This window comes from Pelodiscus sinensis, chromosome 4 (genome assembly GCF_049634645.1).
Source record: "Pelodiscus sinensis isolate JC-2024 chromosome 4, ASM4963464v1, whole genome shotgun sequence".
Taxonomy (NCBI): Eukaryota; Metazoa; Chordata; order Testudines; family Trionychidae; genus Pelodiscus; species Pelodiscus sinensis.
The window spans coordinates 38,672,329-38,697,387 of NC_134714.1; the positions used below are offsets into that span (position 1 = coordinate 38,672,329).

The window sequence follows — 25,059 nt, forward strand, 5'->3', positions numbered from 1 at the left end:
ATTTTAAACATTAGCTATATTTATGACGGTGTAACTGTTGTTAGTAAAATGACTAGCTGCCCCACATCTTGCCACTGTTCTATGTAATTCATTCAATGAGCAAAGGGGAGAACTTTTAAATTCTTGCTATTAGTGCTCTATTTCTCAGAAGAAGTAACACAAGGCATTTATTTGAAGATATTTACTCTTTATAAAGTAGCCACTTGTCTTCATTATCAAAATATTCCATATCTGCATGAGAAAGAAAGTGAAAGGTAAAGGTTAATCTGTCACAAATTTCCTGTATGACCTTGGGAATAAGTCTATTTTTTAAAGAGATTACTCATTTGGCTGCTAAAGGTAATTAATGATGTTGATGTAGTAGATTTTTGTAAGCCTTTTGTCTTGCTATTGTTTGACATTTACATTAAAAAAACTATAACAAAATAAAAACAACATGGCACATTCAATGGATTAAAAGCTTGCTAACTGAAAGGTGTCAATGTAACTGTAAATCATTGAATGAGCACACTTCTAGTGGGGTTCTGCAGGATTCATTTCTTGGCCCTATGCAATTTAACGTTTGCATTAATGACCCGAAAGAAACATAAAATTATCACAGATAAAGGCTGCAGATGATACAGAAATTGGGGAAGTTGTAAATAATGAAGAGAGATCTGAATAACTTTTAAGCTAGATTCAAGCAACCAATGTGAAGTTTAATGTGATTAAATGTAAGGGTGTACATCTAGGAACAGAGACCATACTCACTGAATGAGGTGACTCTATCCTGGGAAGCGTGACTCTGAGAAAGATTTAAGAGTTGTGGTGGAAAATCAGCTGAGCATCAGCTTCAGTGTAAGGCTGTGACCAAACGGGCTAATGCAATCCTGGAAGACATAATGGGAGTCTCAAATAGGAATAAGAAAGATTAGTTTACCTCGTTTTTGGCACAGATGCAACTGCTGCTAAAATATTGTATCCAGTTCTGTGGTAAACTATTCAAGAAAGGTGTTGATAAATTGGAGAGCATTCAGAGAAAGGCTACAAGAATTATTAAAGGATTAGAAAACATGCCTTATAGTGATAGACTCCAAGAGCTCAATTGCTTTAGTTTAATAATGAGAAAGTTAAAGGGTGACTTGATCACAGTCTCTCAGTATCGACATAGGGAACAAATGTTTAATAATGGATACTTCAGGCTAGCAGAAAAAGGTATAATGAGATCCAACCACTAGAAGTTGGATTGGAATTAGAGATATGAAAGTTTAACCATGTAAACAGCTAACTGATAAGCCTTGGCTCATCAGTTAATGTTCAAGGTTACACACAGGCTCCCAATAAACACAGACCTGCAGGGAGCCACCTGGAGCCCTGCACTGCTCCCTCTGATACAGAGACAGTAGTGCGGGGTAGCAGGTAGGAGCTGGCACCTACATGAAAATGGCTTAAAAGTCGGTTCCCAACATGCTCGGCTTCCCATGAGCTGACTGCCACCTGCGTATAATCGTGTAACCTCTGAAATTTTACTTAATTACAAGCATTTTAACATCCCTACTGGAAACAAGATGTAAATTTTTAACAGAGAATCATTAACCATTGGAGCAATTTATCAGTGGCCCTGGCTGATTCTCCATGACTGACAATTTTTAAATCAAGATTGAGTGTTTCTTTAAAAGACCTGCTCAAGGAAATCAACAGTGCTTTTATTATTTGCAGACATTAATTATGGTCAGAATTTCAAAATTGTTCAGCATCAGGGCTGGATTTTTCAAAGGAGATCTGTGCCCACAAACTCTAGTGGGCAGGTTTTTAAAATAACTCAGTGTGCTGGGTGCTGATCTCTTCTGAAAATCTAGCCCATTTTTAGGAGTTTGTGTCAGAGCTAATCTCTTCTAAAAATTTGGCCTCGGATATTAGTGCTAAGTTTTTAAAAAGTTGGCCCTGAGCTCTTCTGGAAACATGACTATATCTAAGACTTGATCTCAAATGCGTTTGCTCAGTTCTCTACCAAACACTTCTAGGCATTACTTTCAAAAACTTTGATCATTTTTTGTTGCTTTCTTTGGAGCTCTGTCTTAAATGATGCAAAAATTAATATTTAGGGTGAAGTTACCAAACCCTGTGCCAGTCATTGTCTCGTTTGGAAGATGTTAATCTTTGCTGCAAAGCAAGCTGATATCACCCCTCTCTCTTTATTAGCTGCTTGTAGAGTGTGCAGTGTGAATTAATGAACACTGAAATTCTTTTTATATCAGGCATATGGTGAATTGAATTGGAGAAACGCCATTGAAGCATCAGTTAGAATGCTTATATGTATATAAATGTTGAGCTCAAGGTTAATTTACCTTCTTTTGTATCCTGAAGGCACTTCTCAACAATTCTTAGTTAATATTTGGGCAGCTCACGAGCCAAACATATTATAAAACAGCCCTGTCCTCTTCAATAATAATACTGGAGATGGGCCAGAAAATTGGAAAATTGAATCCAGATATCCCAGAATTGGAGAAAGGTGATATGAAGGAGATTTCCCATACCTGAGCCATTCTTTTTAAGGACAAATCTGAGGAAGTATCTGAGGCTGGGGTGTCAACTGAGGAGGTTAGGAACAAACTGACAAATTACATAGTAATAGGTCACCATGACCAGATGGCGCTCACCCACAAGTTGTGGAGAAACTCAGAATTGAAACTGCAGAACTATTAACCTATGTAACTTATTGCTCAAATTAGTCTCTATGCCAGATGACTGGTGAACAATAACTAATGTAAAGCTGTTTTTAACAAAAGGCTCCATAGTTGGTCATAGCAATTACAAGCCAGGAAGACTAACTTCAGTACTAGGAAAATTGATTGAAACTATAATAAAGTACAGAATTATCAGAAGAGAGATTAATATGATATGGGGGAAATAAAGATGTCATTTGTAAAAGGAAATCATACCTCACCAATCTATTATAATTTGCTGAGGGAGACAACAAACATGTGGACGAGTGATCCAGTAGATATTGTGTACTTGGACTTCCATAAAACCTTTGACAAGGTCTCTCACCAAAGGCTCTTGAGCAAAATAGGCAGTTGTGGGATAAAAGGGAAAGTCCTCTCATGGATTAGTAATTATCTAAAAGACTGGAAACAAAGGGTAGGATTAAATGGTTAGTTTCCACAGTGGAGAGAGGTAAATAACAGGGTCTACCGAGGATATGTACTACGATCAGTGCTGGTCAACACAAAAAAATTAGATATGCCCCTAAAGAATAGGTCCATCAATGGCTATTAGTTAAGATGTTTGGGGATGAAACTGTATGCTCTGTGTATCACTACATCTCTGAGTGCTAGAAGCTAGGACAGAATGTTCTTTTTATTCCCTCTTCAGCATCTGTCTTCAGCCACTGTTGGAAGACAAGATACTTAGGACATTGGACCATTGGTCTGACCCAGTATTTTCTTATAAAAGTACAGATCTGAATTCAGATTGGACAAGGCATCTGAGGGTTATCCAAAAACAAGCTGAGTGCTTTTATCTTAATTTTAATGAGTCAAAATTTGCAGGAAAGGAAAGTGTCCTTTTCCTCATTTTACTCATGGAGAGAATGTGGCCCCAAAAGGTTTCAAAGTCACAAAGCAATGTCCATTTCAGAGGTGGGAATACAAACCAGGCCTCCCAAGTCTCAGTTCCTAAGGCAAGCTGAAGGCTTTAAACATTAGTACTTGAGAAGGCTCCAAGGATACAGTCCTCTTCCCTTTCCTGCAGAAGGATGAGAAGGGAAGGACTAGGAAATCTCAGGGGCCTGGGTACATGAAAAACTATTAGGAGGGGAGGGAAGGGTATGGAAAGTTTCCAGGTAGACTAGGAAAAAGATAATAAAACAAACAACAATAGGTGAAACAAAAGTCAATTTTATTTAAAACTGTTCAGTATTTTTTAAGGCCAGAAGCAATGACCATATTATGATCATCTAATCTGACCCCCTTCCAAAGAACCACACCCATTAATTTCAGCATCAAGCCCATAACTTCTGTTTAAGATTAACATATCATGAGCTAACTTTGTCACACTTTGTTTTTTAAAATTGCATACAATTGGATGCAAAACATCCTGAGCCCTTGGCAAACACCACCTTGCATCACCCCAGTTGCCTGAACTGCTCCAGGCTTAGTGGCTGCAAACATGCAGCTCATTTGTTACAATGTTCTCCCCTGTGTTACTGGTAACATTCAAATGATTAAAACACAGATTTTTTTGCTGATCTAATTTCAGTGTTGCCAACTTTCACCATTTCTTCGTGACTGATATGATTTCATCCATGACTAGGGACAGTTCTGCATGTATTTCAGACCTGCTTGAAGCAGCGGGGGGAACCCCTGGTTGCTTTTCCCATGCCCACCTTCTGAGGAAGAACAGACGATTCAGGACAGATGCAAGATGTCAGCTGGAGTCTCTCCCCTCTCTCCTATGTAGAGAGGAGTTGTGGGTAGGGGAGAGGGAACAGCAGACATCATTCTCCTGGGAAGGCAGGAGAGCCCGGAAAGAGTGCCCAGCAACTCAGAATAGCTCTGCTTCCTCCTTCCTTCCTGTGTGCAGTGGGTCAGTCTTCTCCCTGGTTCTCTCCACTCCCCTTTGCATCCCTGAAACCCCAGGCCAGGGAAGAGGGAGGAGATAAAGCACTTAAATGCCTCTCCCTGAAGGCCTGGATAGGGAAAGAGGATCCTGCTGCACTGGCTCCCCAGTACCAGGACAAGAAGGAGGCAGTGAAAACCGCCCAGGAGGAGCAGAGGGTAGGGGATGAGGGAGAGGGAAGGGCAGAACTGACCTGGGAACTGTGGGGGATGGGCAATTAACTGCTGGAAGGCAGGATAGGCAGTTGTACGTGTGGGGAGGATGCAGAACAAATCAGAATGTTGGAGTTTGTGGAGAAGCTGGATGCTCTATACCATTGAACAGCCAGTGGGAGCCCCTGCACCAGGGACCAGAGTCGTCACCTCATTCAGTACATCTGAGAGTGTAATAGAGAGGTAGCCGTGTTATCCGAGAGTTGGGTTGAAATGAGTTGTGTAAGGTGACTGGGAGCATGGGGTCAGCTTCCTAGTGTGCAGCAATCTCTAATCCATAATGTCATCTCTGTCCCATAATTTTCACCCCTTTTTTCAAAATCCCACAAACCTGGTGCCCCTCCTTGCTATCCACCATCTCTGACACAAGTATGGAGCCTGCACAGATGAGCACTATTGTCATGAGTATTGGGAGCAAGGATGTAGAGCTGCAAAAAGAAATGACTCAGTGGGGAATATAATGGTTTCCTGGAGTACAGATTATGGTGGGATATCGTAAGAACCTATTTAAGGTTATTTGTGGAATTCACAGAGCAGCTATGGATGGTGCAGCACCGCTTCTGAGAAAAGCACACTGGCTGGTGAGATTGCATCATAATGCAAACTTGAGATAATGAGCAGTGGCTGCAGAATTTTCAGATACACCAGTCTATGTTCCCGAGTCTGTGTACCAAGCTCACCCCAGCCTTCCAATACACACAGAAATGCACAAAATAGGTGCATTGACAGTGGAGAAGGGAATGGCAACTGCACTGTGGAAACTTGCAGCCCCAGAGTGCTATTGGTCCATGGGAAATCATTTTGAAGTTAAACAATCCACTGTGGGAGCTGTTCTGAGGCAAGTGTGCCAGGCCATTAGTCTTCTCCTGCTACACAGGACTGTGATTCTCAGCAGCATGCAGGACATAGGGGATGGATTTTATTTGAATGGGGTTCCCACATTCTGGTGGAGAAATAGATGGCACACACATCCCTATTTTGGCACCAGGCCATCTTGCCACACCAACAGAAAGGATTGATATTCCATGGTTATGCAACCTTTAGTGGATCACTGGGAGTGCTTCACCAACATCAGTGTGGGTGACCAAGGAAGGTGCTTGACGTTTGAATCTTAAGAACACGGGACTCTTCAGAAAGCTACACACAGAGACTTTCCTTCCCAACTGGTGGATTACTATTGGGAAGGTTGAAACGCCGCTAGCAGTACAGGGTACTACCCTGTACTGCTTACCTAGCTTACCCTTTACTCCACCGTCTCATGAAGCTATACACCAGCCCCTTTGACAATCCAATGGAAAGATGCAGGTACCAGTTCAGCAGGTGCAGAATGACAGTTGAATGCACTTTTGGTGGATTGAAAAGACACTGGCATTGTTCACTCATAAGATTGGATCTCAGTGAGAAAAACATCCAAGTGGTAATAACTTCCTGCTGTGTCCCGCACACTACCCATGAAGCAAAGGGAGAAAGTTTGCTGCTGAAGTGGAGGGCAGAAGTGCAGTGGCTGCCTACTTAGCTTGAAAGGCCAGACACAAGATTTATTAGAAAAGCTCAGTGTGGAGCAAGATAGCTCAGGGTGGCTTTGAAAGAGCACTTTAACAATGAGCTGCAGTAGTGTGTTGTGGTGTACTGTACTCTACTTGGCCCTGCTGTTTCAGGGCCTATTAGGAATAGAGTGGTGCTTGGTTTTATATGTATGAATATAACTCTGTCGATACACCTATTAATTTTGTGGCACTTGCTGTACATTTGTGATTATTACACTGTGCCACTGATCCTATATGTATTGGCACCCTGTACAATAACTGCTAAAGGAGTACTTTTGGAAGTGCTAGGAACACTTCAGCATATGTTGTGAACTAATAAAGGTGAATTATGATCCAAATAATAGAATTTTTTTCTGTAACAAAATCAGGAAAAATAAAAAGCCTTGCGACTTTAAAAGCAAATACATCCAAAACTTAATAAATTAATAGAACAGAATTTATGAAGGGGAAGGAACATTCATGTCCTTTAGCTACACATACACCAATTGTGGCATTCACAGATCAGTGTATATATGAAACTGGGATTGTCTTTAATGTCCCCAGGTGTGGCTTGATAGAGGTAAGGCAGTGGTCCTGGATGCGACATGAAATGTTATGAAAGGTAGCTGTTGTAGAGATGTGCTGCAATGGAGTTATCCATGGACTGCAGAGGAAGATACATCTGTGATTATTGAATCTTTAGGATCCACATGAGTCTTCAGAATCAAGGTTTGCTGCCTGAGGTTGCGGCTAGACTACATTCCTCTTTTGAAAGAGGAATACAAATGAGGGAAATCAAAAATGCAAATGAAGCGCTGATTTACAAATCTCATGCTTCATTTGTATGATCTTGTCCGATCGCTTTTTCAAAAAAGGTTTTTTCAAAAAAAAAATCCATCTAGACATAGTTCTTTAGAAAAAAAAAACCCTTTTTCAAAAGAACTCTTATTCCTGAAAAAATGAGGTTTACAGGGTTCTTTTGAAGAACATAAGAACATAAGAGTTTAGGATAGTCAAGACAGAAGCAGACTGTGAGGGACTCCAAGCAGATCTCACCAAACTCAGTGATAGGGCAGCAAAATGGCAAATGAAATTTAATGTGGATAAGTGTAAAGTAATGCACATTGGGAAAAATAACCCCAACTATATGTACAGTCTGATGGGGGCTAATTTGGCTACAACAAATCAGGAAAGGGATCTTGGAGTTATCGTGGACAGTTCTCTGAAAACTTCCACGCAGTGTGCAGCAGCGGTCAAAAAGGCAAATAGGTTGCTAGGAATTATTAGGAAAGGGATAGAAAATAAGACACAGAATATCTTACTGCCCCTGTATAAAACTATGGTACGCCCACATCTTGAATTCTGTGTACAGATGTGGTCTCCTCACCTCAAAAAAGATATTTTGGCCTTGGAAAGGGTTCAGAAAAGGGCAACTAAAATGATTAGGGGTTTGGAGCGGGTCCCATATGAGGAGAGGTTAAAGCGACTGGTACTTTTCAGTTTAGAAAAGAGGAGACTGAGGGGGGATATGATAGAGGTATATAAAATCATGAGTGGTGTGGAGAGGGCCGAAAAACAAAAGTTATTTATTAGTTCCCTAAATAGAAGAACTAGAGGACACCAAATGAAATTAATGGGTAGCAGGTTTAAAATGAATAAAAGAAAGTTCTTCTTCACACAGCGTGTAGTCAGCCTGTGGAACTCCTTGCCAGAGGAGGCTGTGAAGGCTAGGACTATAATAGGGTATGTCTACACTACCCCGCTAGTTCGAACTAGTGGGGTAATGTATGCATACCGCACTTGCTAATGAAGCCCGGGATTTGAATTTCCCGGGCTTCATTAGCATAAGCGGGGAGCCGCCATTTTTAAATCCCCGCTGCTTCGAACCCCGTGTAGCGCGGCTACACGGGGCTCGAACTAGGTAGTTCGGACTAGGGTGCCTATTCCGAACTACCGGTACACCTCGTTTCACGAGGAGTAACGGTAGTTCGGAATAGGCACCTAGTCCGAACTACCTAGTTCGAGCCCCGTGTAGCCGCGCTACACGGGGTTCGAAGCAGCGGGGATTTAAAAATGGCGGCTCCCCGCTTATGCTAATGAAGCCCGGGAAATTCAAATCCCGGGCTTCATTAGCAAGTGCGGTATGCCTACATTACCCTCCTAGTTCGAACTAGAAGGGTAGTGTAGACATACCCATAGAGTTTAAAGAGAAGCTAGATAATTTCATGGAGGTTATATCCATAAAAGGCTATTAGCCAGGGGATAAAATGGTGTCCTTGGCCTCTGCTTTTCAGAGGCTGGAGAGAGATGGCAGGAGACAAATCGCTTGATCATTGTCTTCGGTCCACCCTCTCTGGGGCACCTGGTGTTGGCTACTGTCGGAAGACAGGATACTGGGCTAGAAGGACCTTTGGTTTGACCCAGTATGGCCGTTCTTATGTTCTTTAAAAGGGTTTCTTTTCGAAAGAAGCGCATCTAGACTGCTTTTTAAAAAAAAAAAAAACTTTTTTGAAATAGCAATCAGATGAGATTATGCAAATGAAGCGCGAGATTTGTAAATCAGCACTTCATTTGCATTTTCGATTTCGCTCATTTGCATTCCTCTTTCGAAAGAGGAATGTAGTCTAGACGCACTCCGAGAAGCCTCATTATGTCCTGGTGCATCCCCCTCTGCTTTTCCTGCTGGGACTCCTGGGCCTTTCTCCTCTCTGCTCTTTCCTTCTCTAGGGAGTCAAGGCTTTTACACAGTATTCATCCTTCAGGCACTGTGTTCATGGTTTAATGAAGCACTGGCTTGCAGGATCTCATTGAACATGTCATTCCAAGTCCTTTTTCTCCACTATATTTGGCTCTTTATCTGGTGTGGAGTGGCCATAATGGTAGCAGCTGAAGCTAAAATACACAACAAAACCACTGTCAGTATAATCACAAAAGAAAGTGAAAGTTAAGATTCAGAGCTCCCTTTGCTTGCTCCATAAAAGTTTAAACAAGACATGCTTAATGAAAAGGGAATTGCTCAGTTGTGTCAAACTATGAGTCTCTAAGGGTATGTCTAGACTACATGGCTCTGTCGACGGAGCCATGTAGATGAGTTTGCTAGACATATGCTTCATTTACATCAAAATGGCCGCCGGGCTGTGTCGATCAGCTGTTTGGCGGCACAGTGTGGTAGTCTGGACGCTCCTCCTGCAATGAGGAGTAACGATAGTTCGAATTAGGAGCTTTAATTTTAACTACCTAGTCCGTGCCGCGTGTAGCTGCGGGCAGGTAGTTCGAACTACGGGGCATTTAAAAATGGCGGCACTGGGAACATGCAAATAAAGCCAGGGATATTTAAATCCCGGGCTTCATTTGCAAGTTCGAATGCCTACATTAGCCACCCTAATTCAAACGAGGGTGGCAGCGTAGACATACCCTTATAGTCTTGGCCTTCCTCTGGCCAGGAGTTCCACAGGTTGACTGTGTGTTATATGAAGAAAAAGTTCATTTTGTTTGTTTTAAAACTGCTACCTATTAATTTCATTTGGTGACTTCTAGTTCTTGTATTTATGAGTAGAGTCCTGAAATCTGCCAATATCCACTTTATATCTGCAAGTATCCATCTCTGTGGATGTGGATTCAGATATTTCCTGCTCTTTTTTGAGGATATGGATGTGGCCATGGATACAAGTATTGTATCTAGAACCGTGCAAATGTGCAGATATCTACTTTATATCCATAGGTATCTGCATCTGTGTAAGTCAATGTGGATATCTGAAGCTCATTTTTGCAGCTGCAGATGCAGATACAAATTTTATATCTGTGCAGGGCTCTAGTTATAAGAAGTAAATAGCACTTCCTTAACTACTTTCTCTTCAGCAGTCATGATTTTATAGACCTCAATCATATGCCCCCTTAGTTGTCTCTTCAATGCTAAAAAATCCCAGTCTTATCAATCTTTCCTCATACAGCAGTCATTCCATAGCCCTAATAATTTTGTTGCCCTTTTCTGAACCTTTTCCTGTACCAAAATATCTTCTTTGAGATGGGGCAATCTGATCTGTATGCAGTATTCAAAATCTGGGAACATTTTGACTGCCACTACACACTGGATGTTTCCAAAAATCAGTTGACAATGAATCCAAAATCTCTTTCTTGAGTGTTAGCAGCTAATTTAGACCACATCATTTTATATGTGTAGCTGGGATTACTTTTCCAATGTGTACTACTTTGCATTTATCAACGTTAAATTTAATGTAAATTTTTGTTGCTCTCTCACCCCATTTTGAGATCTCCTTTTGTAGCTCTTCGCAGTCTGCCTGTGGCTTCTCATCTCAAATACATGTTGCACCTCTAAAATCCAGGCTTCTCTGGTCTGGCAACATCCAGCACATGGCTCAGCTGGGCTGCAAGAAGGGCCAAGGAGCCAGCATGTGGCTCAGTTAGGCTGTGGAGGGGCCAAGGGCTGATGTGCAGCTCAGCTGGGCTGCAGGAGGAGCCAGGAAACCAAGTAAGGGGGCAAGTGGCAGCAGGGGGCCTGAAGTGACCTCCCCTGGTCTGGAAAAATCCTCCATCCGGGACCAGTCAGGTCTCAAGGGTGCCAGACCAGGGAGGTGCAACCTGTAGTTTTACATCATCTGCAAATTTTGCCACCTCACTATTTACCCTTTTCCTAGATAATTTGTGAATATGTTGAATAGGACTGATTCCAGAACAGACCCCCTAGGTGCACCACTATTTACCTCTGTCCATTTTGAAAACTGACCACTTATGCCTACCTTCTGTTTTGGAGTTCAATCCCTGATTGGGGAAAGGAATTTATCTGAGTTACTCACATTTTTTTATTGCCTTCATTGCCATTTATTTCTTTAGCCTCCCTAGTTTGCACAGTGGTCAAGAATTATTTTAGACTTAGTTTCTTATTTCATTTTAATCATATATATGCTGATGTGTGTACAGGCTTGGTGGCACTCAAAATAAGAATAAATAACTGTAGTCAGACATTAAGATTCTAACCTTCCTGGTGTAATCTCTTGTTTAAATCTCCATGTTGATTTAAATCTGATCTTTGGATAATGTTTGAGAAGGTGCATGGACAGACACATATTGGCTCCAGCCCTGAGGTTTGCTGATAGCTATCACAAATGGAGGTTCTGTAATGGAATGGAAAATGCAAGGTTCTGTGCAATAATTTCCTGAAGTGTCCTGAAGCTGATTTTGGAGCACTGATATAATCTGAAATGAATATGAGTGGCGTAAATACAGATAATTAACATTTGGGTATCTTCTGTGTGTCATACCAAGTACAAGAAGCTGAAAATGAAAACACTAGAAGGACAATGGTACTATCAAAGCAGTACTGGTACAAAGTTGAAGGCCTAAGCATCACGATTATTATCTAAGGTGCTGTTCATGTGTAACTCTTAGCTTTCTCTTCCATAGCAGTTTTGGCTCTGTGAGGCTGGCAGTAATAAAAAGGGAATATGACATTTATGTGCAACTCAGTCACACAGGGAGTAGATATGCAGAATAGGTAGGGCCATTTTTATGTACAGGCAGTCCCCGGGTTACATACAAGATAGGGACTGTAGGTTTGTTCTTAAGTTGAATCTGTATGTAAGTCGGAACTGGCGTCAGCCGCTGCTGAAACTGATCAGTTTCAACCGTGGCTGAATCTGGACACCAGTTCTGACTTACATACAGATTCAACTTAAGAAACCCAGGCATCCCCAAGTCAGCTGCTGCTGAAACTGATCAGCAGCTGATTCCAGGAAGCCTGGGGCAGAGCAACTCTGCCTCGGGCTTCCTGTAGTCAGCCACTGGTCAGTTTCAGCAGCGGCTGACTTGGGGACGCCTGGGGCAGAGCAGCTGGGGTGCTGCTGGGTTGCTCCAGTAGCGCGGCTCCTCGGCGCTACTGGAGCACCCCAGCAGCACCCCAGCTGCTCTGCCCCAGGCGTCCTGATTCAGCCGCTGCTGAAACTGACCAGCAGCGGCTGAATCAGGATGCCTGGGGCAGAGCAGCTGGGGTGCTGCCGGGTTGGTCCGGAGCGGCGCTGCGGGACCAACCCGGCAGCCCCCAGCTGCTCTACCCCAGGGGTAGGCAAGAAAAGCCTGGTCTCCTGGGGGGGGCACTAGCTGCAACCCCCCGCCCCCCAGCAGACCAGGGAGACGGGGGTGGCGGGACCGCCCAAGTCCTCCACGGCTTTGCTCCATCTCCCTGGTCTGCTGACCTGGGAGACGGGGAGCAAAGCCGCAGAGCACGCAGGCAGCGGGACAGTCCAGGCACGCCGCGGCTGTCCCACTGCTGGCGTGCTCCGAGGCTTTGGTCCCCATCTCCCTGGTCTGCTGGTCAGACCAGGGAGACTGGGAGCAAAGCCTTGGAGCACGCCCGCAGCAGGACAGCCCAGGCGCGCCGCGGCTTTCCCACTGCGGGCGTGCTCCAAGGCTTTGCTCCCCGTCTCCCTGCAGACCAGGGAGACGGGGAGCAGCTTTTCTCACTCCGGAGGACGGGGGTGGCGGACCGCGGTGCATCTGGGCGTCCCACCGCTCCCATCCTCCGGGGCGAGAAAAGCCCCGTTCATAACTGCGGATCCGACATAAGTCGGATCCGCGTAACTCGGGGACTGCCTGTAGTCCATTTTCCACAATCATTTTTAAAGGGGCAATTTAGTGTAAACCCTATTAATGGGAATTTGTTGTGGGATCAGCACAGAGTTATTTGCAGCGATGAGTGCACTGTTCTCACAAGGAATATGTATCATGAACAAAGTGGTGATTCTGAACAAAACTCACATAAAATTAGTGGTATTACTTAAGTGCCAGCAATGTGCTTGGCTGTATTCACTAAAACCTATAGGGAACCACAGGTTCCTGCTCTGAAAAGCCTATTGACTGAATGCTCATTCAATATAAAAGCCACAAAGCTACCTCTGGGGCACAGGGTTGCCAACTGTCTAATCACATAAACACTGAGGCCCTGACCCTTCTCTGAGGCCTAGTTCCCACTCACTCCATCTCCGTTCCTCTTTCACTAGCTCTCCCTCACCCACACTGGGAGTGAAAGAGGGTGCAGGATCTGGGCTAGGAGGTGAGGTATTTGGAATATGGGAGGGAACTCTGAGCTGAGCCTTGTGCTGGGGGCTAAGGTGCAGGGGGGGTGCAGACTCCAGGAAGTAGTTTGGGTGCAGCAGAGGGTTCAGGCCTGGGGCAGTGTTTGGGGTACATGAGAGGGTTTGAATGTGGGCTCTTGGAGGGGCTCAGGATGTGAGAGTGGGGGATCAAGGTGCGGTGGCTCCAGCCGTGTTGCATTTATCTTGGGTGACTCCAAGTCCTGGGTAGTAGCACAGCAGGGCTATGGCAGGCTCCTGGCCAATGAGAGTTTAGAGTCATTGCTTGAAGCAGAAACAATGAGAGGAGACACAACACTCCTGGGGCCACACAGAGGGATGTGCTAGCCGCTTCACTTCCAGGAGCAGCACTGAGCCCTGCGTAGCCAACTTTTAGTGGCTAATCTCCTGGTTTGTCATCAGGAGCCTCTGGAAGAACAAGCCTGATTCCGGAAGACTCCCTGCAAAACCAGGAGAGTTGGCAACCCTAACAGGGCAGTGAATTGTATGTATTTGTGTGCTTCCTGTTAGGAGTGACTCTTCAGTAGAAATTTGAATGAAGAGAGGTGAATGCCTGATGTACAGGGGTAAAAAGAGTATTCCAGGTTTACGGGTCAACAAAACAGAGCAGACAACTGAAGGGTGTTTATTTGATACTCTAGCCTGCATATCAGCTGCCCTGCACGGCAAGACAGAGCTCTCCCTGTATTGTACAAAGTGTTGGCTCTGAAAGTGGGACATTCAGTTCCCCCAGGATGCTTTGCAGCACTTTCTTTGTATCAAGGCATTCTTTAGCCATGCAGAATTGGAATCTGGTTGGGAAAGTTCACACAAAAGATGTAGAGGGCTCTGTTGGAGGTTTTGCTCTCATTAACCTATCTCTCCTCCTCCCCTAAGATTGATTTGTTTGTACAGGCTTGGTTGCTTCCAGCAACACATTATTAGTGTGAACTTTCATGTATCCTTGGAGACCTGAAAATTTCTCTACAAACCTTTTGAATTCTTAGTCTCCATGGAGGGTGAAATGAGCAGGCATTTCAGTGTCTACAGATGCACTTGGTTTGGGTTTTCTTGCTCCTTTCAGTGAATATGTTAAAGACAAGTTGATATATCTCCCCAGTAGCCACTGTAACTGAACCTCTGAACTCCACCATCTCCTCTCATAGTCCCTGTCAGTGGGACACCCTTTCCTGGAAAGGCAATCATTATCCCCAGCAACTGATGCTACCTAGTTAAGCAACATTAAATGCTCTATCTCAGACCAGGGAGCATGCCATGCTTAGCAAAGAGGATGCCAACAGAGTGATGAGTTTGCCTCTTCCTCTGTTCCTATCTTGCTCAGGATTGCTCCCTGGTAATAAGACTCTCCTTCAGATTGCCTCCACTCAATTTGAAATTGCAGGTCTCAGTAGGTCTGAGTCCTTTTTTTAGTTTCTCGCGGCATTTTGTGCCATTGTCTTGCCTATACCCAGCATGGATTAAATATCCTGAAAATATCCTCATTTCCTGTCTAGAAATAGTTGCATGAGGGTCTAGGAACAGAAGGGGCAATGATCTACTCCTCTGCAGGTGGTTTTTGGCAAGTCAAGGGTAAGACACATTGGCAGAGAGAGCTGTTGCAGCAATGCTGGGAGTGGAAATAACCACTGAGCAAAGTAAGATGGTATTGTGGTTAAAACATACAAACAGCCCACGTACATTAGCACTGCCATTTCGGGAGCTGGGCTGGTTAGAATAGTGGGAAATGTTATGTGGGTAAATGTAAGCCTCCTTGTTCAGTGTGAATCCCTTACAGCACGCACTCCATGCACCAAGAGAACTAGAAGCTGAAATGCCATCCTCTGTGGACTCCACAACACACTCTTTACTTCTATGTATTTAGCGTAGGACTCTGTGTAGATCTCATTACAGCTGTTAAGTGAATCAGTGGTGATGTTGAAGTCAGCAAGCTTTTTGAGACTGTCCCTAACACAGATTTGCTGGAATGTTGATCATGGCACTTCCTGTGAGATGTACTTACAACAAACCCCTGTTGCCATTATGAATGTGTATATACCCCAGGCTGTTCCTTTCTCCTTCCCCCAGGTTATTTGCTGCTGATTATGGGGAGGGAGTGCTGGGGTGCAGCGAAAGGATTTGTTCTGTGCAGTACCATGACTGACAGTCCAGCTGCATCCACAGAACAAAACCAGTTTGTCTTGCATGTCTGAACAATCAAAGGCTGAACTAATGGAACAAACAGGTGTGAGGAGAGGGATGAGGAGGGGAAGAAAGAGGGTGCCTTACTCAGCCAGTGGAGCTCCTTGTCTATGTTGGTAAAAAGAAAACCAGGTTAGTTTGAATTGACATGTTCTTTACAAAGTGGGAGGGAGAGAAGCTCTTGGAGGCCTTCATCGGTGAGCAAAGGTAATTAGGATTAACTCCTGGCATACAAGTGGATTGCAAGTCAGATGCCATGTGTCCAGATAACCTGCAGTCTTTCTGGCATGCACCTGGAAATCTCAGCACAGATGCCTTTTGATTTCTGCTTCAGCACAGGGAGCTAATGAGAGCTGAGGAAATGAGAGTGTGAACAGGTAGGATACATTATTTTCTCACGGTGTGCTAAAGTGGATGCAGCAAGTGGCATTGTGACTGCTGAGATCATGCTTGTCCATTTGTCGTAGAGTGGAATCATAAAATTGAGCTTGGTGGCTTTTAAAGGTCACATGATGCTTTTTGGAGAATAAGTAATAGCGTCAAAGTGAAATTTCATTTCAGAGACTTGCACAGGATACTCACTTCCTAAAAGCCCTGGTAGATTCATTGGATTGAAGGGAAAGACCTTTTTCACTTGCTATCCTGTAGTGTTAAACAGCTCCTGCATTCTGTCCCAGAGGTGGCTGCATTTCAGTAGTGTGTGTAGAGATCTGTTTGTGGCTCAGTTAGGAACATCTGTAAAGTGCTTTGGGATTCTTTAGGGTTAAAGAAGTTTCAATGTATATATATGTTGATAAGATCATTTGTGTTCAGCTCAAACCATTAGCTGCAAAAATTTACTGCATACCCTAGTTATGGTGTTAAGTTATCAGGACAATTCCAAAGTCTGTCTATTGCACACACTCAAGAACCATCTTTTAGGTATTGTATAAAAGCATGTGTGTGTTTCACCTGAATTTGTAAGGTCCTACAGGATGGCGTACTGTGCTGTAGCGCTTGATTAAAGCTTCATTATTCACCTCTAATGCAAAGATGTCCTGGTCAAAGAATCTTTATTCATTTGTTAAAACTCTTAAAATATAGCTAGTTAGTGGATTTTAAGAGTTTCTAGTTTTGCCTGAGATCTTTTCTCCCCACCTCAGGTTTGTCTCCATCCTCTCATTTTTATTTCTTTTTGAAGGTGTCACATTCCTGCTTTCCACAGGAAAACAGGGACTACTCCAAAGAAAAACAGGAACCATCCCCAGTTTAGAATGGCTTGAGAGACAGTACCAGGGTGATGCAAGACACCACCATCTGCTCTGTAAAGCATGAGTATGCCTACATTACACTTATTTTTCGGAAAAAGGTACGAAAATTGCGCTCTTCAATTTGCGTACCTTTTTCCAATTCTTTTTTAAGAAGAGGCTTTTCTGAAATTTGGCCCATCTACACAGGGCCAAATTTTGGAAAAACCTCCTCTTTTAGAAGAGCCCTTATTCCTCATGAAATGAGGAACATAGGGCTTCTGAAAGAGCGCATCTGCTCTTCTGAAATTTTTTTTTAGAAGAGCAGACACGTTCCCTGGATGTGACGGAGTTTTTCCGGGATACCTCCAGTATCCCAGAAAAACTCTGTAGTATAAACATAGCCTCAGTTGCCTCCCTTGCACTTCCGATCTCTAGTAGCAGACTGACCAAACTGACAATTCGCTAGATGGACACTGCCACCAAAGTTGTGCAAAAAGTAGTATTTCATTTTATTTCAGAACTTGTGAGCTGTTGTATTTACAGTGTTTAAATATTAGTCAGTCACTAATTAAAAGGATATTATCAAGATAAAAAAACTGTAGGCTGTTTTTTTAATAAAACCATTTTTGCTACAGAAATGGAAAGTGTACAAAATGTAATTTGATTTTCACCATTCATGATTGATTTTTGCACTTCACTGATGGATGCAGTTAGGCTGGCATTTTTAAAGTCAGTCTCGCTCTCTGGTTTTCATGCTCTAGCTTAGAACAATTTGATTGTTGTGTATGTTTCCAGCATTAGAAGAGGAGACTGGTTTACATTTAAAATAAAACACCATCAGAATGTATATTTTTTTTAAAGAAGGAAATAATTTCTGTTACCAAATCTTCTGTTCTAGAAACCCTAATGGCTTGATTCTAATCCCACTGAAACAGGTGTGAATTGGGAGTGACTGTAGAAATCAATGGTATCATATTAGATGTAACTGAGCTCAGAATCAGTCTCTAAATGTTGTGATTAAAATGCCTCACAGAGCTCCTTCAGCAGGACCCAGAGAATATTACAGTAAAACTCCATTGGTCCGGCACTCCTGATGGTCCAGCACCATCAGGAACCCGGAAGTGCTCCACAGCCGGACCATTGGAGCTGCTCTGCCTCCAGCTTCCCCTATTCAGCCACTGCTAAAACTGACCAGCGGCTGAATCGGGGAAGCCGGAGGCAGAGCAGCTGGGGCGCTGCAGGGTAGGTCCCCTAGTGCTGCCCCTGGGGGCTGCGGGACCAACCCGGCAGCACCCCAGGCGTCCCCAAGTCAGCCGCTGCTGAAATTGACCAGCAGCTGACTCAGGGAAGCCCGGGGCAGAGCAGCTCTGCCTCAGGCTTCCTGGAGTCAGCTCTTGGTCAATTTCAGCAGTGGCTGACTTGGGGACGCCTGGGGCAGAGAAGCTGGGGTGCTGCCGGGTTGATCCAGTAGCGCCGAGGAGCGGCGGTGCGGGACCAACCTAGCAGCACCCTAGCTGCTCTGCCCCAGGCGTCCCCAAGAGCAGCTGGGGTGCTGCCTGGTTGGTCTCGCCGCACCAAGTGTCGGCGTTACCCCGACCAACCCGGTAGCACTCCAGCTGCTCTGCCCCAGGCGTCTCCGATTCAGCCATTGCTGGTCAGTTTCAGCAGCGGCTGAATCAGGGACGCTTGGGGCAGAGCCAGACTATCGGAAGGGGGGGCTATGAGGGGTCTGGGGTGGCACCCTCTCCCATCCAGACCCCTCATAGCTCCCCCTTCCGATAGTCCGGCATATCTGATAATCCGGCACCCCCTGGGTCCCAAAGGTGCCGGATTATCGGAAGTTTACTGTACTAAGATTGCTGAAAATTGTACCAAAAATTAGCAACTATCGAGAGTTATTGTACTATTTCTAATCTTAATCCATTTAAATCATGGGGAAGTAGATAGATAATCTTTACTCTTTAACTGCCACCTCTTCAAAGAGCTGGGAATATCAAACATCATCAGTATTCCTCTGGATTTTATTTTGAGATGGACATAACTTGAAAATCACATACCAGTCTGGAAACCTGTGCCTACTATAATTCAATACCTGTACCTACACAATATGTGTAGCCAGTCAGTTTTGCCTGCTTGTGTTGGTCTGTAGCACAACAGAGAATACAAGCACATTTAAAGCCAGAGAAATATGATTGTGAAGGCACAAAAATTATCGGAAAGGATGCTTTTCTAATTAAATTAATGACACGGAGTCCTGTGACACCTTAAAGACAAATAACAGATTTTTTTGGACACAAGCTTTTGTGGACAAAATCCTACTTTGTCCATTGCATGGAGTGGACATTTTTAATGGCTTTTTTATGTGATGGGAATGGAAGTCAATGTTTACTTAATATGATGATTCTGATGAAGAGTAAGGATTAACTTTCAAGAGGGTTAAGGCACTGGACTAAGGTTCTGGAGAGTCAGATTCTGTTTCCTGTTCTGCCACAGACTTCCTTTGTGATGGTAGGTAGGTCATTTAATCCCCACTGTAAAACATAGATAGTAATAATACCCTAGCTTTCAAAACTATTGTGAGGATACAGTCATTATTCATCTTTGTGAGATGTTCAGATGCCATGGTGATGTGCACTATAGAAAACTCTGTAAAATAAATAACATTTCACTCCTTAGTTCTGCTGCAGATGTTTCTGTATTGAAGTAGAAGCACAGGAATGGCTGCAGCATTGTGAAAGCTTTGAAGCATAAAGGATTCTTTTATCAACCAATTTTATGATGACTCTCTCAGCTCTAAACAAATGTGTTAACCTGCTTAGGAATTTTAAAGCACATCAAATGTAGCATGGGTTTGAAATTAACATCCACTTCCTGAAAAAGCAGAACAGCCCCTTCTTCTCAAGAGCTGGGGAGTTCTTTGTTAATAAGCTTGACTGAACAAGTCTTTATTAAACAGTTCGTGTCACTGGATGGGGAATTATTTGTTCCCATTCTCCATTCCAATCGTGACCTGGATGAATCAACTGTAATGCCTGAGATCTGAAAAGCTTTTGTTTGGTCTCTATAGTTATGACTACAATTAGCAGCTCAGCAGTTTTGTTCCCTGGGACAGGAGAAGGCTTTGGTTCACCTGCTGTATCCACAGCTCTAAATGTCACTCACTTTGCATGTTAGCCAGGTGATTCAGCAGCATTTGATTTAGGCAGTAAATCCCAATCCCAAGAAAATCAATGGAAGTTTAGGATGGCACCTAGACCAGTGTTCTCAACCAGCGGTACGAGTACTCTTAGGGGTACTCAAGAGAAGTCCGGGGGGTACGTCAACACAACTGAAATTTGGAGAAAACAGAATTTTTGTTTTAAGTTTTGCAGCGCTTTATTATTTTTGAACTTTTTACACCCAAAAATTTCATCACCTGCCCAGCTATGATTAAGGTGTTTAAACAAATGTGTTGCAGTGGTAGAAAAAAAATGTGTGTGTGTGAAAATTGTAGGTACTGGGGGTACATACTTTTTTTAAAGGGGTACTTTATAAACAAAGTTGAGAAACACTGACCTAGACCATCTTGTTCACTGTCCCTTCTCACTAACTTATGGTCTCTCTGAGGCATCTCTTTAAGAACTGATAACACAGTCCCCCTTGTCTATGGCTGTCACTCACATTACTTTTTCCTATGTACTACAAGAGAGAAGGGACAAGTCATGGGCTAAAAGTTCATCTCTCAATGGTGTAAAGGGGTTAGCAGTACTCCGGAGAAGAAACTTAGTTTCTCTCAACCACTAACATTAGCAATTATGCAGAAACTTTTGTCACAATATAGTTCCTCTTTCTTTCGATTAGGATGATACAATTACAAGGGGCAAGAGTTTCCATTGTATCATGTGAGACTATATATTAGCCTTTGTTAAAAAAAAAGGCATCTCCAATTTGAAATTAAAGACACACACCAATTATTTTTTCTAGTATCAAAAAAACCCTTGAAATTGTAGCCTAGATGATGTATTTTCCTTTCCCTTTATTCTCTTCGAACAGGCTAATCAAGATTCCAAGCTTACTTCTTGTAAATTCACACTTGGCTTGCTACATACTAAATCACCATGAAGACAAGCTCGTTCAGCAGTGGCCATGGGGAATGCCTTATATTGCTTATGAACAAACCTTGACATAAGCTGATCAAGAATCACTGTTCATAGACTCTGAATGGAGTTTGGTCAGGTCTCCTCTTCTGCAAGGATGGTGGTTGTAAGACAAAGAATTGTGAGAAGAGTCAAAATCAGGTGTGAATGAGAATGAGGGCATTTTACTGGTGCATGGAAGATACTAGGTTGGAAATGAGTTTATAAAAATGTAGAGAGCACAAGGTAGCCCTGAACAAACCTTTTCTTCTGCTGAGACTCCTTGAGGCTGTGGAGTAGTCTTCCAAGGGAAGTGGTAAAAGCTCCATCACCAAGGACTTTTAAAACTAGACCTGAAAAAACATTAGGGAACATATAGACCAATCCTGTGCTGGCCCGTAGAGGGAAGGAGTAAATACCCAATAGCTCTCCTTCATCTCCAGTTGCGTACTTCTCAAATTTGTAACAAACTTCTCTTTTGGGGGGGGGGGGGGGGTGAAAGAGTTAATACTGTCTCGCTACCTCTACAGGCATTTTGTGCAAGAAGTCTTTTGCAGAAGAGTTCTTGCTCAAAAACTTCTTGCACAAAAGCACATCCACACCTCTAAGCACATCGCTTTTTCAATGCACTTTTGCGCAAGAGAGCATCCACACTGCATGGACGCTCTTGCTCAAGAAAGCTCTGATTGCCATTCACCAAATGGCCATCAGAGCACCTGTTGTTTTTTGGATAGGCTCTTTTTGCACAAGAAACCCCTGTGGAGCGTCCACACTTGCCTTTTTCCGCAATAGCTGTAGAGCAAAAGGAGTTATTCCTCATAAAAGAAGGCTTACCTACACCAGCAAAAGTCCTCTGTTCTGCCATTTTACTTGTGTAAAAGCACATTTGAATGTGGACGCTCTGCAGGTTTTTGCACAAAAAGGACCATTTTTGCGCAAAAACCTTGCAGTGAAAATGTAGCCTCTGAGTAAAAATCTCTGTTTTCTATGGAGTTTACGTGGACCTTTCATTGATAACCCTGCACCTTATGTGAGGTTTAATCTCCATGACCGAATTAATTATGAGCTCTAATTGGGCACAAGAAACAAAGAAAAGATGCTTGGGGAAGCTGATCTCATCTCTCCAGCTTCCTTGCTTTGCTATTTCAGCCATGAAGATGGGAACTAGGGACAACAGGCAGAAAATTCTGTCAAAAGGCTTTCTGTGTTTGGGTGGAAAGTTGGGCAGGGTTGGAGGAGGGTGAGAAATGGATTGGATGCGTTTGTTTAGGAAGTCAGAACGTTAGGCTGAATTTTCATCCTTCCCTGTGATAGGATTGGTTTAAGCCACACACTTGCTGTAAAAGTTTTAAACAATTGTCATCTGGTTGATCTTCCACTTTGTTCTGCCCAGACTTCAACCTGCCAAAAGCTGATGACAGTCTCTCTTAAATAAGAGGCTGTTTTTCTTCCAGCACTTATGGGTAGAGAAAATCTAGTCTGAAATATGAAAGTGACTGCTGAGAGAAAAGTGGGGGATTCTGCTGATGTGCATAAAGGATCTTGTGGCCACTGACTCATGGTGTATTCATGCCTAAGTCACTTAGGTGAAAATTTTCAAAAGAACTAGGCTATGTCTACACTGCGGAGTTTTTTCCAGAAAAACAGCTATTTTTTTTAAAAAAGAAAACCCTTCACTTACGTCCACACTGCAATCACGTTCTTTCGAGAGAAAAAAATCAAAAGTACAGAGAGAGTTTCCCAACATTAGTAAACCTCTTTCTATGAGGAAGAAGCCTTTTTGCAAAAGAGCTCTTTCAGAAAAAGGCGTGTGTGGCCGGGGAAGAGGGAGTTCTTTCAAAAGAAGAGGAAAGAGGAAAAAATCACAGTTGCACTGGTGGCTACTCCATCCATAGTAATCACAGCTTACATGCGAGATAGTGTCCATTCCGTGAGGATGCTGTCTTTCGAAAAAGCAGATTGTTTTTTCCATGCACTTTGGCAGTGTGGACGCTCTCTTTTGGAAGAAGTTTTTTCGGAAGATCTCTTCCGGAAAAGCTTCTACCAAAAGAAGTCTGCAGTCTAGACATAGCCTTAGATGCCTCTGTTTTTGATTGACCAACTTGTGAAACCAAGAGTTTGATTTTCAGAGATGGGGCACAGAACTGAAATTGGTGGGACAAGAAGCTGCTCATCACCTCTGCAAATTGGCTGTAATGTGTCTGAAATTGGATTCCCAACATTCAAACACACTTGAAAATGTTGGCTTTAATTTCTTTACATGTAAAAGGTAATGGTTATACATACTTCTCTATCTCACTGGGTTAATTAATGTTTATAAAGAAAGTTGAGCTCCTTGAATGGAAGGTGCAAAGAATTAGTGTTTTCCTTGCTATTGGTGCCAAGAATATTATATTGAAATTTCAGTTTGATGCCATACATCCCATAATAATATACATTCAAGATAGTGAACTGGGGAAAGCAATCCAGATTAATAAATTCATGAATCTCAAGGCCATTTTTATTATCTGGTTTGACCTTCTGTGAAACACAAGCCATAGAACTTCCCCAAAAAGAAATACATTACTCTATTTTAAATGACACAGGTCATGCTAGAACCTGCAAGACCACATTTCCTAACAAAACCTCTGTTTTTCCAGAGAGCCTAGTAATTTATGCTGTGCTCTTCTATGCAAGAGATTTGGGTTTGGCTTTGGCTTTGGCTTTTACACCCAAAAATTTCATCACCCGCCTGGATACGATTAAGTTGTTTAAACAAATGTGTTGCACCGGTAGAAAAATAATTTGTGTGTTTGAAAATTGTAGGTACTGTGGGTACTAAATTTTTTTAAAGGGGTACTTTATAAAAAAAAAAGGTTGAGAAACACTGCCCTAATCCATCTCATTTTTAGACCAAATTCCAAAGACCATGGCTTAGTCTTTCCTTGTGGTTTCCACATATGGTCAGTCTCCACCATCCTGACCACTTACCATGTGTATAATGAATTCATTAAAAATTCTTTCACTTTTTGACAACTTGAGTGTGGCAGCTGAAGTTGGCAAATCAGTGACATTTTTGTAACCCAGGCACTTTTCCACATGGTTGTAAAGTCTTCCAAATAACTTTATCTTGGGATCTCTGTTCTCTTTCCTGAGGCTTCAAACTCCCTACTCTTTGTCGTCTCTCCATATTAACCAGTGGTAAAACGAGGAAACCCTGGGTAGCCGTTGAAATGCCATATGTAAGTGGAATGATGCTGCTGTTTTTTCTCCTGGGACACTGAGGCTTCGTCTACACTGCAAGGCTTTTGCACAAGAAGCCTTTTGCGGAAGAGATCTTCCGCAAAAACTTTTTGAGCAAATGCGCATCTAGACCTCAAAGCGCAAAAACCTTGTAGTGTAGACATAGCCTGACAGGTTTGTTCCTGCGGTCTTGAGATTTTATAACAAACTTGGATTTTATACCCAAACTGTTTGGGGACATCAAATGATAGAAGATTTGGAATGTTCTGGAGCATGTTTTACATCAAAGATGTTATGTTTCTTTTCCCCCTTCTATGTACAATGAAATGGTATCATGTTATCTTGCCCATCTTGAAAGGGACAAGGGAATGTTACATTCCCAACATGGAGTGAAAGATGAATACTAAATTGCCTACGGAGGCTGTGGAATCTCCATCTCTGGAGATATTTAAGAGCAGGTTTACCAGGGATGATCAGAAGGTGCTTGGTCCTGCCTTGAGGGCAGGGGACTGGACTTGATGATCTCTGGAAGTCCCTTCCAGTTCTAGTATTCTATGCCTGTGGATTTAAAGCTTTGATTCCTGTTTTACCTGGTCTGGAAATAAATTCAAACTAGCTCAGTTGGGCCCCGAAGCAGGGGACAAAGAACGTATCAGGCATAAACGGGATTGGTATGTGAAGAGTTAACTTCAGAAAGAGACGCAACTGCAGGCTTTGGGAGGAGGCTACTGGGCTCTGCAAGGTGATCAGCTGAAATGCATCTTGCCAGAACAAGGAGGTATGATTAGCCCATTCAAATGACTGAATTAATAAACGCTTAATTAAACAAATATCCAGCAGTTTCCCACACAGGTCTGCTTCTGCTAAACTCC

At 43.1% G+C, this 25,059-nt stretch overlaps 1 protein-coding gene across 4 annotated transcripts in view; it reads left to right on the plus strand.

The window, feature by feature from the left end:
* LOC106731555 (stonin-2) overlaps positions 1 to 25,059 on the plus strand; it is a 133,086-nt gene that overhangs the window by 43,638 nt on the left and 64,389 nt on the right. The gene's annotated exons all lie outside the window — the stretch shown is intronic.